The 14161-nt window shown below is 48.9% G+C and overlaps 1 pseudogene; it reads right to left on the bottom strand.

Annotated features, from left to right (window-relative positions):
- The window catches only part of LOC136399360 (leukocyte immunoglobulin-like receptor subfamily A member 6), a 58303-nt pseudogene extending 46889 nt beyond the window's left edge, over positions 1-11414 (bottom strand).
- Between the last annotated feature and the right edge of the window lie 2747 nt (positions 11415-14161).

Here is a 14161-nt window from a genome sequence, read left to right as displayed (position 1 = left end):
ACGACAGCCCCTTCTGGCCTTTTTGTATCTGACCTGTTCCTACCCAGTGCTTAGAACGAATTAGAGCTGTGGACCTTTCACTGGAATCTTAGGCCCAGGTGACCCAGAGTGGACGGGGCCTGCATGGCTGTCTCTCCTGCCGCGGCCCAGCGGGTCCTGGCCTAGAGGTTGGACTGAGGTGGGTGAGACCTGGACCCCTTCCAGAGCTCCACGCTTCTGTCCCTGTGGGTCTTCCTCTGTGTTCCGACTCACCAAGGCTTAGGAGGGCTGTGGTTTTGGGGGATGTTGGGCAGATAAAATATATTATGCTCACTTTGTTAAAGATGGCGCTGCCCACATGGAAGCCTGCTGCCCAGGTGATATTAATGTGTGTTGGGGGCGGGCTGTGGGCAGGCAGGATCCTTGTAGCCTGGGGCTTGGTTTTAGGACTAAGCCTTTCCCACCCTTTTTGATGTGGGGCGGTACAATCCAATCATGCCTCAGATAAGTGACTTTGTATTAGAGACTTCCCTATTTTGTATATTGGATTAAAGGTTTGGATTTCTACACTATAAAATGGGGGTAGAACAGGAGCTTGCTCTCTCTTGGTTCCTGAGATTAATATTAGAGCAGAGAGAACAGAGCAGAGAGCAGAAAAAGGCCAAGTGGAGGAGGCCAGGAGAAGCAGCCAAGATGGTGGAGTGCTGAGGGAGATGCCAGTTTGTGCAGAGTTTGTGCAGGGAGAAGGAAGGAGATGGGGAACAGAGGTGAATAAAGTCTGGTGAGCTAGAAACCTTTGATTTTAGGAAACTCGGATAAGTCAGTAGCTTTGTTAGCACTGAATGTGAGTGGGTTTTGGAGCCCAGTGTGTGTTTTTTACTTGCCCACCGATTGCAAGCTAGGATTAAAGATGATGGCTCACCAGTTTTCGGCTCCATTGTTTCTTTACCGACTGTCCGAATCCAATGGGAAGCTGCATGTGAATGGCCACGATGGCGGCTCCTGGCCTTACAGGGGACATAGCTAACTTCTCACCGTCTGCTCTGTCCTTGTGCTGGGGTGTGAGGACAGGACCCTGCAGGTCAGGAGGTGAGTGGGCCGGGTTCACAACCGCCACGTCATAGACCTCATTTCTTGTGGTCTCACAGAAAGTGAATCTGGCTGCTCCCAGGCCCAACTCTAGCTTCTATTTGGGTCCAGAAAGGCTGTTTTGGTTTCTGGAAGTCGTTTCTAGTGTGACATTTCACAACCAGGCTTAAACATGTGCACATGAAACTCACCTAATAGTGCCTGACCTGTGGTGGCGCAGTGGATAAAGCATCGATCTGGAAATGCTGAGGTCGCTGGTTCAAAACCCTGGGCTTGCCTGGTCAAGGCACATATGGGAGTTGATGCTTCCAGCTCCTCCTCCCCTTCTCTCTCTCTGTCTCTCCTCTCTCTCTCTCCCTCTTCTCTCTAAAATGAATAAATAAATAAAAAATTACAAAAAATAAACTCACCTAATAGTAATTCATTAAAGATAGACAGAGATATATGATAGCTACTTACATATATACATATACACACATATTAGTTAATAGATAGATAGACAGTTACAGAGATAGATATATAAACACTTAGGTACACAGATACTTATATAAATACATAGATACATATATATACACAGAATAAGACCATGAAGGGTCTAATCAGTTATGACACGTTTCAAAGCTTGAACTTCATAAGAACAAGTGAAAGTTCTGAAGGAGTTCAGACAGGTAAAGTTCATAATGATCCTCTCCTATGGGCGCTGCACAGAGTGGATTTGAAGGGAGATGTTGAAAAGAGAAAGGCCATTTAAGAAGAGGTGGATGTGGGGACACTTACTGGCTTGTCATCTGATACTCACAGGCTGACTGTCCCCAAACCACACATTTCCTTATGCAAATGTTTTGGTTTCTCACATGCAAAACGGAAACCATAAATCTCTTCTGCACCTTCAGGTATTAGCGGGGTGCACAGAGAGGGGAGTGGCCTATTGTAAGGACACTCAGTTCATCACTCCCATGCTCTTCAGGGCAAGTGACTCCCTCCCTGCTCAGGCATGATGCCCTTGTCTCTAGTCCCCTCTGTGTCCTGGAACCCGAGCTGCACTCTGCACTCTTCCCCTGCCTCCCAGCTGGTTTCTGTGGTTTCCAAACTGAGAGCCCCTACGTCTGTGGAGGCAAGTGCACTAAAGAAACTGTTATATTGGCCCAACTTTTGTGAGAAGCACTTCATGGAAGGTTGAGTTTTCAAAGGATCGAATGGATCTACACTGGTGGCTGGAATTCTGTCTGGACACCAATGAGGAATCTTGAGTCCATACATGGCTCAGAGCACAGGCACTTGTGACTAGGGAAGGTGGCCTCATCGCCTCCATCTCTCACAATGCTGAGTGTTGGGCAGATAAAATATATTATGCTCACTTTGTTAAAGATGGCGCTGCCCACGTGGAGTCCCGTTGCCCAGGTGATATTAATGTGTGTTGGGGGTGGGCTGTGGGCAGGCAAGATCCTTGTAGCCTAGGGCTTGGTTTTAGGATTAAGCCTTTCCCACCCTTTTTGATGTGGGGTGGTATAATCCCATCATGCCTCAGATAAGTGACTTTGTATTAGGGACTTCCCTATTTTGTATATTGGATTAAAGGTTTGGATTTCTGCACTATAAAGTGGGGCAGACCAGAGCTTGCTCTCTCAGTTCCTGAGATTAGCATTAGAGAGCAGAGCAGAGAAAGACCACATGGAGGAGGCCAGGAGAAGCAGCCAAGATGGTGGAGTGCTGAGGGAGAAGCCAGTTAGTGCAGAGTTCGTGCAGGGACAGGGAAGGAGATGGGGAACAGAGGTGAATAAGTCTGGTGAGCTAGAAACCTTTGATTCTAGGAAACTCGAATAAGTCAGTAGCTTTGTGAGCACTGAATGTGAGTGGGTTTTGGAGCCCAATGTGTGTATTTCTTGCCCATTGGGTGCAAGATAGGATTAAAGATGATAGCCCACTAGTTCGGGGTTCTGTTGTTTCATTACCGTCTGTCCGAATCCAATGCGAACCTGCATGGGTCAGGCTGCTGTGATGGTGGCCGTGGCCACTGGCTTCACACTGAGTCACATCTTGGAGCTGTGATATGCACGCTGATATGTCCCTGCATCATGTGAGCTCGTAGAGTGAATGGAGAAGTTGGCCTTGTTGCTGGAGTCCTGCTGAGCTTTAATCTTCCAGTGCTTGGAACTCCTTTCTTTATACAGAGTGAAGACATCAGCCTGCAGAGACCCCTGACACCTGATGGTCACAGGGCTCCCTCTGGTGACTATGGGGCCTGGGTCAGCCCAGATGGAGGGTTTTAAGAGGACTCCTGTAAAGGAATCAGATGTGAAGATGCAGGGTTGCTCCTTCCCTCTCAGTTTCCCCAACTGTCACTCCAGGACACCCCCCGCCCATAGTGGTCACTCTCAGCTCAGATCCTCTGTGTGTCCCCTAGCTGTCTACGGGGACAAAGCAGGAGGTCCGGGGGAGGACTCACCTGCCTGGACTTGTTCTCCTGGGTCCCCACACAGCCGTGGAAGAGAGTCTCTGTGAGAACGGTACCTCAATCACACACAGAAGCTCCAGGCCTGGTCTGGGCCCCTGATGCTGTGGTCAGACCTGGGGCTGAGCTGATCAACCTTCCCCAGAAATTCTGCCCTCTACTGAACCTCTTGAGTCCTGGGGCCTCTCAAGAAAGAGGAACCTGGCCCTGGCTGGTTGGCTCAGTGGATAGAGCCTCAGCCTGTCTTACAGACATTCTGGGTTCGATCCCCAGTCAAGGCACACATGAGAAGCAACCATCTGTTTCTCTTCCCCCTCCCCTGTCTCCTCCTTCTCTCTCTCTTCCCCTTCATAGCCAGTGGCTCGGTTGGTTCAAGCATTGGCCTCAGGAGCTGAAGATAGCTTGGTTGATTCGAGCATCAGCCTCAGTCGGGGGTTGCAGGGTGGATCCCAGTCGGGGTGCATGCGGGAGTCTGTCTATCCATCTCCCTTCTTCTCACTTAAAAAAAAAAAAGGAAAGAAGAACTTGGGGAAGAGGGGACCCTATCCCTTCTCCATTTCCCATAGCTCACCAGGATGGAGAAGGGAAGTGAGGGTTGAGGTCATGAAGCTGTCTCTTAAGGTTCCCAGTGGTGCAGAGGACATATAAAGTCCACAGAAACTAGCAGGACAGATGGACACACACAGTGTGCCAAGGTCTAGACTCTGTGCGACAAGTTACACTTCTCACCAGACTCATCCTGCTCTCCCTGAAGAATGGTCCTGGAGACAGCAGGTGCTGGGACCTTTCAGATCAGCTCTGAGTCTCAGCAGACCCCACATGCTCTGTCCCCTCCTCGTGTCAAACCCACATCTAGAGGGTGACACCTGTCCAGAACCTGAGGGTAGAGAATGCAGGGCAGGACTTGGTCCAGCCCAATTTCTATTCCAATTCTGACTGTTCCTCTTATAGAGGCTGTGTGATCAGGGACAATTCACTTTGCTTCCCTAAGTCTCTTTAAATGCAAATTTTCTTCCTTCTTTACACCATCCCGGCAGGCAAACAATTGACGTTTGCTGAGCAGTTACCCTGTCCAGGCCTGAGATTCATGACTGATACCTTCCCTGGGGCATGGAGCTCTGATTAGTGCCATCAGACAATACAGATATTTAGACAATGGACAATGTGGCTGTAGTTTTGGTGACTTGTAGAGAAGGAGAAAAACAGAGGACAGAAAGAATCAATAACTAGTGGACGCCCAGTAGCCTCATTCATGGAGTGTGGGGACCAGCTGGTGAAGGAGGGACCAGGACAGGACACGGGTCAGCACAGCCTGGTGAGAGGATGCACTCTTGACCAGGAGGAGGGGGTTACTCTGCAAAGTGTCAGTCATCAGGGGCTGCTGGGTCCTGGTCACTCAGGGTCTTTGCTCCCTGCAGGAGACCTGCGGAAAGGCTTAGTGTGGGGGACGATCCGGGATAGGTAAGTTTGTGTCCAGGAAAATAAAACACCTGAGCTGGGCGTGAGGGTGTGCAGGAGGACAGGAAGAAGGATGGCGGGTTACACCAACAAGATATGTTGAGTCTTCAACTGATCTTGACTGTGGAGGTGAACTTGGTCACAGAAACAAGGGCTCAGGGTGAGAACTGAGGGATTTGTTCATTGTGTGTGAGGCAGAGAGTGTTAGAATTGAGGGCTCTTCCATCCTCAGCCTTGAGTGACTGGAGAAGCTGGGGCGGTCCCAAGAGCTATAACCCCCAGAGGAGCAGGAGTCTTGGGGAGATGTTTACAACACTGCCAACTGACTCATAGAGGGAACCGCGACCCCCTGCCTGCCTGCCTGGGTGGGCGGTTTGGTTTCTCCCCAACACTTCCTCCCTCTGGCTTCCTTGTTTCTGTAAGGAGGAAGCCCTTCTCTTCATCTCTCTCCATGAAATCCTGAGTCATTTCTGCCTCCCGCCTATTTATTCCATCTCTATGCTTTGAGCAGAAACACTAGTTGGAGACAATTCACAGGGTTTAAGACACGGGGAAACATTTCTTGGCCGTCTATTTTGAGTCGGTAACTAACCCCTCTCCCATTTTCCTCATTGTAGGACATCATAAAAGCCTCAGCTCTCAGGGTCGTTAGGAGGATCAGCAGTGCCTGAGACATGAAGGGTCTCAATCTGGTGTCATGGATGTGACCTGGTTAAGACCTGGGTATAAGAGACATATGGTTGGAAGGGCTACTTGGGAGCCACATACAAATCCCCCAACCTACAAGGTAAATCAGGAGCTATAGGAAATCTTTAGTGGAATGGAAGTTGAGCACAGAGTTAGAGGATGCAGGGTTGATGGTTCTCATCCTGGATCTTATACTCAGAGAAAATGAAGAGTGAAGGTGGATGTTCATCAGTGGGTTGATCCCTATGCACTAAGGCAGTTAGGACGTCTCTGATATGGCGGGAGGCCTGCCGCTCATAGAACTCCACGGGGCTGTAGTGCAACCTCTAAGGCGTAAGAAATCTAGAGGGAACCGTGTCTGTTTTGCTTCCATTATTTTCTTTATTGACGTTCAGTTCACATAACATAAAATTAAGCTCTTTAAAGAGTATGATTCCCTGGAATTTAGTAAATCCGTAATCTCACACCATCATGACAACTTAGTTCAGAGGGATTGTCGTGACCCCCAAAAAACACATGAAGCTGTCAGTGTCCCATACCTCCAGCTTGGCCCCAGACAAACAAATATGATTTCTGTGTCTATGGGTTTTCTTCTCCTGGACCAGGGGTCAGGAATCTATGGCTTGTGAGCCAGATGTGGCTGTTTTGATAGCTGCATCTGGCTTGCAGACAAATCTTTAATAAAAATAATAATAACATAAAAATATAAAACATTCTCATGTATTACAATCCATTCATTTCCTACCGCTCATGTTCATGGTTGCAGGTGGCTGGAGCCAATCACAACTGTCCTCTGAGATAACACCAGATTTTTATTGGGTAATGTGTAACGTACACAGGTCATTGTATGGCTCTCATGGAATTACATTTTAAAATATGTGGCGTTCATGGCTCTCTCAGCCAAAAAGGTTCCCAACCCCTGTGGACAATTCATACAACTGGAATCACACAGAATGTGATCTTTTGTGTCTGGTTCTTTAGTCACTCAGGTGCATCATTTTGATGTTCACCCCCAATGTTTCAGGTGCAAATAAATAGTTGGTTCTTTACGGCTGGATAAGATCCCAATGCTATGAAGACACCACAGTTTGTCGATGTGAATGTGGTCGGACGTGAAGGGTGTATAGATGTGGATCCAAACCAGCCATGTGGGTGCACCCTCTTGTCACAGGGGTGAGTACGAAGGACAGTCAGGGAAAGTCAGTGGTGACAGGGAGGGAGGCCCCCAGTGGGTGAAGGAGGCGTTCTCCACAGGAACATGGCACACGTTCCCTGCACCCCAATCACAGTCTCTCCCCTGGACATTCTCAGCAGACAGTGTCCCCAACTGCGGTCCAGACTTTCTTACACCACCTCCTGGGCCAGCAGATGTGCTCCAAGGTTCCACCTCTCTGAACACTGCATTGTTCCCTCTGTGGTCACCTCTTGGCTGCATCGTGAGTCCTTCTCAGGCTGTGTCGAGCCTGAAACAGCAGCACCCCCCAAGGCCATGTGGATCAATCCAGCCATGGCCATCCGGATAAGGTTCTCCACTGTGTGGTCTTGAGGATGGGAGGCTAGAAAATGTGGGCAAAGAGGTCACAAATTTCAGTTCAGGCCAGTATCACCTCAAGACCCTGGATATCCATCCAGATTGCCCACTTATCTTTGACAGGACATGACCCTTTGCACCCAGCCCCACAATGGAGCATTTTCCCAGTTACCATTCTCTTTATTTATTTATTTTTTTGTATTTTTCTGAAGTGAGAAGCGGGGAGGAAGTGAGACAGACTCTCACATGGGCTTGACCGGATCCACCTGGCATGCTCATCAGGCACAATGCTTTACCCCTCTGGGGCATTGCTCCATTGTAACCAGAGCTGTTGTGGACCATAAATGGCAAAAGGCCATTGTAGATTTCAAGGCTTAGCAAAAAGCTAAGTTCTCCCCCCTCCATCTCCATATTTGGCTTTGATGCTGAGTATTTGCACCCACTCCACTTGCTTCCTTGGGTTGCTGGAAGCAATATACATGCCCTTCCTCTGACTCTTTGTTTGTTTCAGATGTTGGTAGATTTCACTAATGTATCCTGGTTTTGCCTTGGGAAGAGTTCCTATCTTAGCCTTTGATGTGCAACTTTGTATCAGGGTCTCTGATTTGCATATGTCTATATAATAAAGCAAACTGGGCCTATGAGGCACTCAGATACTGCCAGGCAGTTTGAGGAGTCCTCCTGGTCCCATCGTTTTTGTTTGATAAGTGTGTTTCCTTAATTCCGCACCGTTATTAGGAGCCACACTGGTCTGCAGCACAGAGCCATTCTAGCACCTGAGGTGGAGGCCATGGAGCTATCCTTAGCACCCAGGCCAACTTTGCTCCAATGGAGCCTTGGCTGCAGGAGGGGAAGAGAGAGATAGAAAAGAGAGATGGAAGGGTGGAGAAGCAGATGGGCACTTCTCCTTTGTACCCTGGCCTGGAATTGAATCTGGGACTTCCACACGCCAGGCCAGTGTTCTACCACTGAGCCAGCCGGCCAGGGCCCCCATTCAGCATTCTTGGTATCTGACTTGTCTTGTGATGGACTGCTCCTGAGAACCGTAAAAAGAGTGAGAAGCCCTGAGCGCAGCCTGTCTCTGTGTTTTCTGTTCTGGTTCACTTCTCACAGCGTGAGTTCTGCGTTGTCCTTAGCGAGCCCCCCCCCCCCCCCAGCTGTGGCCTGGTTCCATCCCGATTCCTCACTGCTCTCATCCAGGCTCCTGAATTCACCATATGAATTCGGGTCTCACATCTGAGCCCCAGTGGAACCTATTTGGATGGGGTTTCCTAAGATCGGAAAACTTTCTCTCCAATTCAAACGTGCTCTGGTCTATTCTGCGTTGACTCTGGGATGTGGGACCCTGCTATTTAATCCTCTGGGAGCAGTGTAGCCATGAAGGGAACAGCTGGGCCCAAAGGATACTGGGAAGAGGAGATGGTGGTCAAGGGTTTCTGATGTCTAGAGCATAGAGGGGTGAAAGTCTGAGGCTGACCCCGTTTTCCCTCTGGCTCAACCATTTCACTCGGTATTTCATCTATTTAATCTCTCACTAATAATTCCTCATGTAGTTAGGAATAGGATATGCCTGTGACTTTATTGTATCTGGGTACAATTTACATGTATACACATATTTTTTCATTTTTTTGGTGACAGAGAAAGGGAGAGACAGACAGAGGGACAGATAGGGACAGACAGACAAGAAAGGAGAGAGATGAGAAACATCAATCCTTTGTTGTGGCTCCTTAGACTCCTTAGTTGTTCACTGATTGCTTTCTCATATGTGCCTTGAACGGGGGCTACATCAGAGTGAGTGACCCCTTGCTTAAGCCAGGGAGTATGGGCTTCAAGCCAGTGACCTTGGTCTCAAGCCAGGAATCGTGGGGTCATGGCTATGAACCCACACTAAAGCCAGATGAGCCTATGCTCAAGCTGGAGACCTCAGGGTTTCGAACTTGGGTCCTCTGTGTCCCAGTTTGATGCTCTATCCACTGCACCACTGCCTGGTCAGGCTACATGTATACACATATACACACACATATACACAGTGATATAGAGAATCACACATAAATATATACGTATTATTTCCAAATGCTGGTGTCAGTAACTCATTATGTCAGTATTTCTAATTTTCTGAAAGAGAAAGGGGTATGGCCTGGGTTGGGGCCATTGATTACAGCAATGATTAGAGCATCATCCAGAAGCACAGAAGTTGCTGGTTCAATCCCCGGTCACTGTACATACAGGAACTGTTCGATGTCCCTATCTCTTTCTCTCTCCCTTCCTCTCTCTCTAAAGTCAATAAATTTAAAACTTTTCATTTTTCAAAAAGAAAGGAGTATGGCCTAACTAGGCAGTGGTTTAGTGGATAGAGCTTCAGACTGGGATGGAGAGGACCCAGTTTCGAAAGCCCAAGGTTGCCTGACTTCAGCGCGGGCTCATCTGGTTTGAGCAAGGTTCATGAGCCTGAGCCCAAGATCACTGGCTTGAGCAAGGGGTCACTCACTCTGCTGTAGCCCCCCCGGTCAAGACACATATGAGAAAGCACTCAACGAAAAACTAAGATGCTGCAACGAAGAGTTGATGCTTCTCATCTCTCCCCCTTCCTGTCTGTCTGTCCCTATCTGTCCCTCTCTCTGCCTCTGTCACACACACACAAAAATGAAAGGTGTATAAATGTAGTTGAGCAGATAAATAGCAAAATGTATATAAATTTGTACCAGTTGAAATATACTAGTTTGTTAGATAAATACATATTTTCAGTTGAAGATTATATAACGTTTACACATAACTGAATATCCATATGCATATAAATATATGATTATAACTAAAATACTGGACCTATGTCACTGAACTGTAAATAGGTGTGTGCCTGTGAGGTTTGGAGTAGAGTCTTCAGTGAGCCTTTTTCTTGGGGATACTAGTTAAACTGATTTCTGAAAAAGGGGAGGAGCCCTGAGCAGTCCGGTGAGGACCCACCTCTCTAACTGATGCCACTGAACTCATGGCTTCTTGCTTTCAGTGTATCTGGACCCAAAAACACTAGAACCCCTGACCCCGTCCTGCAGGGGTCCTGCCACCAGGAACTCCCCTGTGGCAGGCATGTAATCATTCAGGGGCACAGATGGGATTTTCTTACCTGAAACCAGGAGCTCCAGGGCATCAGTGGGCTGTGACCACACCTGGGGTCTGTTCCTGAAATAACCGTAACATCTGAACTTCCACCTGTGGCTGGGGGTCACGGGCCCCACAGGAAATAGAGCCTGGACCACTCACTGGGTATTGTTGTGAGTCCAGGGTCCAGAAGAACCTCTGTTCTCTTTCTTTAGTCAGAATAAACCCTTCAAATCTCTTCCCTGAGCCACACTGGAAGGTCACGTTCCATCCTGAGGTCACAACAAGGCTGGGCAGGGCTGAGAGGCTGGGTTTTCTGTAGAGTCCAAGCAAAGGAGGAGGCAGTGTTTTAGATGGGGCTCACTACTCCCTCACATCCCACAAGGCTGGGCTGTGAGAGGGGAGACCCCCTGAGGGAAGACCACCTTACTGAGCGCAGAACCTGAAGCTGAGACCCTATGACCTCTCACCTGTCACCACCAGCTCCAGGAGGGTCACTGTGCTCTGACCACCCAGTGGTGCTGAGGTAGTAACAGCGATATATCCCTGCATCATGCTCTGTCATGTATGTGATGGAGAAGTTGACCTTGTCTCTGGGCTCCTGTGGCTTCTGTCTGTACATGGATTCTGAGCTTCTGTCTTTATACAGACAGAACTCCTGGGCCTGCAGGGTCGCCTGACACCAGATGGTCACAGGGCTCCCCCAGGGGATGAAAGAGCCAGGCTCAGCCCAGAAGGTGGGCTTGGGGAAGGTCCCTGGAAGGAGTCAGAGACTGAGACAGAAGACATTCCCCACCCGTTTTCAACTCTCAGTTTCAAACATCCCCAAAGTCCCCAAACATCGACCCAAAACTTCAGTTCTCCATCCCCACCTGTCCCTTGACCCCATTGAAGACTGGGATCTGAAACTTCTGGGGACAGACTCACCTGCCTGCACTCGGGACCTCGATGTCACACTCAGTCCTGGAAGAGAGTTCCTGTGAGAGATTTGCCCTTGAAATCTTTGCAGAACCCTCCTCCCTGTGAGCCTGCTGAGTCCCGGGGTCTCCTGACAGAGCAGGGCTTCCCCTCCCTATTCTCATTCTCACCAAGGCAGAACAGGACCATGAGGATGGGGGTCATGGTGTTTACTTCCTCTGGTCCTAGCTATGCAAATGTTGGAGAGCCTGGTGCCTTCATAACACACAGAGGAATGGGATGTGACCACTGGGAGGCTGACCCTACTTGTCAGGGTGTTGTCATGGCAGCAGCCCCACAGGTAGGGAAACAGCCTCTCCGCAGGGGCGTCATCTCCAGGATGGAGCAGAACACAGACCCGCAACTCTCCTGAGATGTCCCTCCAAAGTGAGGGAGAACGAGGACACATCTTCCCTGTCAACACCTCCCCCAGAGGGGTCCCTTTCAACCTCAGCCCACCCATCGGCACCTCCTTATTGGGTCCTTACCACGGATGGTGATCATCCAGCCCACAGTCATGCTTCAGGTTGGCGTGGGTTCCTGCACCCGGCAGAGCTCGGGTCATCAGAGACACGCGTTGATCATCTCACTGTGCAGTTCAGGTTGAGCGTCACCATGACAATGAGCCCAAAGGGAGAAAGAGAGAAAAATAAGGGAAGGAAAACTAACTCTTCTCCTGGCCCCGGGGGTGTGAGTGTTTATTCTATCACAGCCCTGTCATGAACTTCTCTTTTTCTTAGAATCAGCATTTATCTCACCCCACCCCCATATTCCTGGGAACCAGCCGGACTCATTCCTGCCTTCCTCCTTGGGGAGAGCAAGATGACTGGTCACCTCATTCAGTGATCCTGCCCGCAGGGCTTCAGCATTAAGGGACAGTGAGTGGGTTAGTGCTCTAATTTCAGTGACAAAGCTCATTCTTTTTTTTTTTTTCCTGTATTTTTCTGAAGTGAGAAGTGTGGAGGCAGACAGACAGACTCCAGCATGTGCCCGACCAGGATCCACCCGGCATGCCCACTAGGGGGCTATGCTCTGCCCATCTGGGGCGTAGCTCTGTTGCAACCAGAGCCATTCTAGGGCCTGAGATGGAAGCCATGGAGCCATCCTCAGTGCCCTGGCCAACTTTGCTCCAATGGAGACCTGGCTGTGGGAGGGGAAGAGAGAGACAGAGAGAAGGAAGAGGGGGAGGGGTGGAGAAGCAGATGGGCGCTTCTCCTGTGTGTCCTGGCTGGGAATCGAACCCGGGACTTCCACAAGCCAGGCCAACTCTCTACCACTGATCCAGCCAGCCAGGTCCAAAGCTCATTCTTATTTAAATATTCCTTCATCATCATCCGCTGCCGTTGTGGCCCTGAGACGTGTCATTCAATCTCTGAGTTTCAGTTTCCCCATCTACAATGTGTTGTGATGATCCCCATTGTTCAGTGTGCCTGGGACTTGAGAAGGATTAATCCCTGCTGATTTCCAGGTCAGATGAAGATGTGTGGGGTGAGACATGAGAGGACTAAGGTATCTGACTCCGCCGTCAAAGTGGACAATGGATGTGGCCATTCAAGAGCCCTCATCTGCTCCTAATGCTGAGAAATGCTACTTATAATATTTCCGAAACATGCACCACACTCAATGCAAAAAAGTGAACTAAATGTTCCCAATATCATAGGAATCTACAATGAATAAAATACGCCAAAGCTGAGTGGCCTCCAAGGGCTGGGACGAGCAAGGGGTCATCAGAGAGGAGGTTTCCACTTCCGTGTGGTTAGATAAGATTCTACTGGGTATTCCCGAGCTGGGAGGGTATTTGGAACAAGAATAAAGTTGGCAGCAATGTTTCCCCCTCTCCCTGGTTTGGGGATGGGCACTGAGATATTTCTGTCCATTGACCTGGTTCACGGTCATCACTGAGCCACATCTTCTGGGTGTGAAACAGTTTCAATCCAGTCTAGTCTGACATGGGCATTTGTCCATGTGCAAGTGTGAGGCTCAGCTTGGGGCCATCTTTGCAGGGCACACCACAGTCAGATGCTGAGTTTGGGACAGTGGACGCCATGGAGCAATGCACTTTATGCTTTCAGGTCTGAATGTGTTAGGACAACCTTGAGAAAAACTGACTGTGGACAATCAGGTGGGTGGCAGGTGAGCGTCCAACAGAAATGGGCACCACAGAGAAACCCTCACAATAGCACATGGTGGCAGGAAAGACCATCTACACAGTCATTAATGGGATCCATATATCTGAGAGAACACTAAGAATATATGAAATTCATATTAATCTAGCATGTTTCAATATCTGAAAAAATGAAGAAGTGAATCAAATTCTTGAAACAAGAACAAAAGTTATTGTATGGAAGAATATAAGCCTGACCTGTGGTGGCACAGTGGATAATGTATTGACCTGAAACACTGAGGTCCCTTATTTGAAACCCTGAGCATACCCAGTCAGGCACAATATGGGAATTGATGCTTCCTGCTCCTCCCGCTTCTCTCTCTCTTTCTTTCTCTCTCCTCTCTAAAATAAAAAAATAAAAAGATAAAAAGATTAAGATGAGCCTGACCAGGTGGTGGCGCAGTGAATAGAGTGTCAGACTGGGATACAGAGGATCCAGGTTTGAGGCTCCGAGGTCACCAGCTTGAGCACGGGCTCATCTGGCTTGAGCAAAAAGCTCACCAGCTTGGACCCAAGGTCACTGGCTTGAGCAAGGGGTTACTCGGTCTGCTGAAGGCCCGTGTTCAAGGTACATATAAGAAAGCAATCAATGAACAACTAAGGTGTTGCAATGAAAAACTGATGATTGATGCTTTTCATCTCTCTTTGTTCCTTTCTGTCTGTTCCTGTCTGTCCCTCTCTCTGACTCTCTCTGTCCCTGTGGGAAAAAAAAAAGATTAAGATGATACATTAACAAAAGAAGAATATA

This window comes from Saccopteryx leptura, chromosome 3, assembly GCF_036850995.1.
Source record: "Saccopteryx leptura isolate mSacLep1 chromosome 3, mSacLep1_pri_phased_curated, whole genome shotgun sequence".
In the NCBI taxonomy this organism is placed as follows: Eukaryota; Metazoa; Chordata; class Mammalia; order Chiroptera; family Emballonuridae; genus Saccopteryx; species Saccopteryx leptura.
This window is presented reverse-complemented; position numbering and strand designations above follow the sequence as displayed.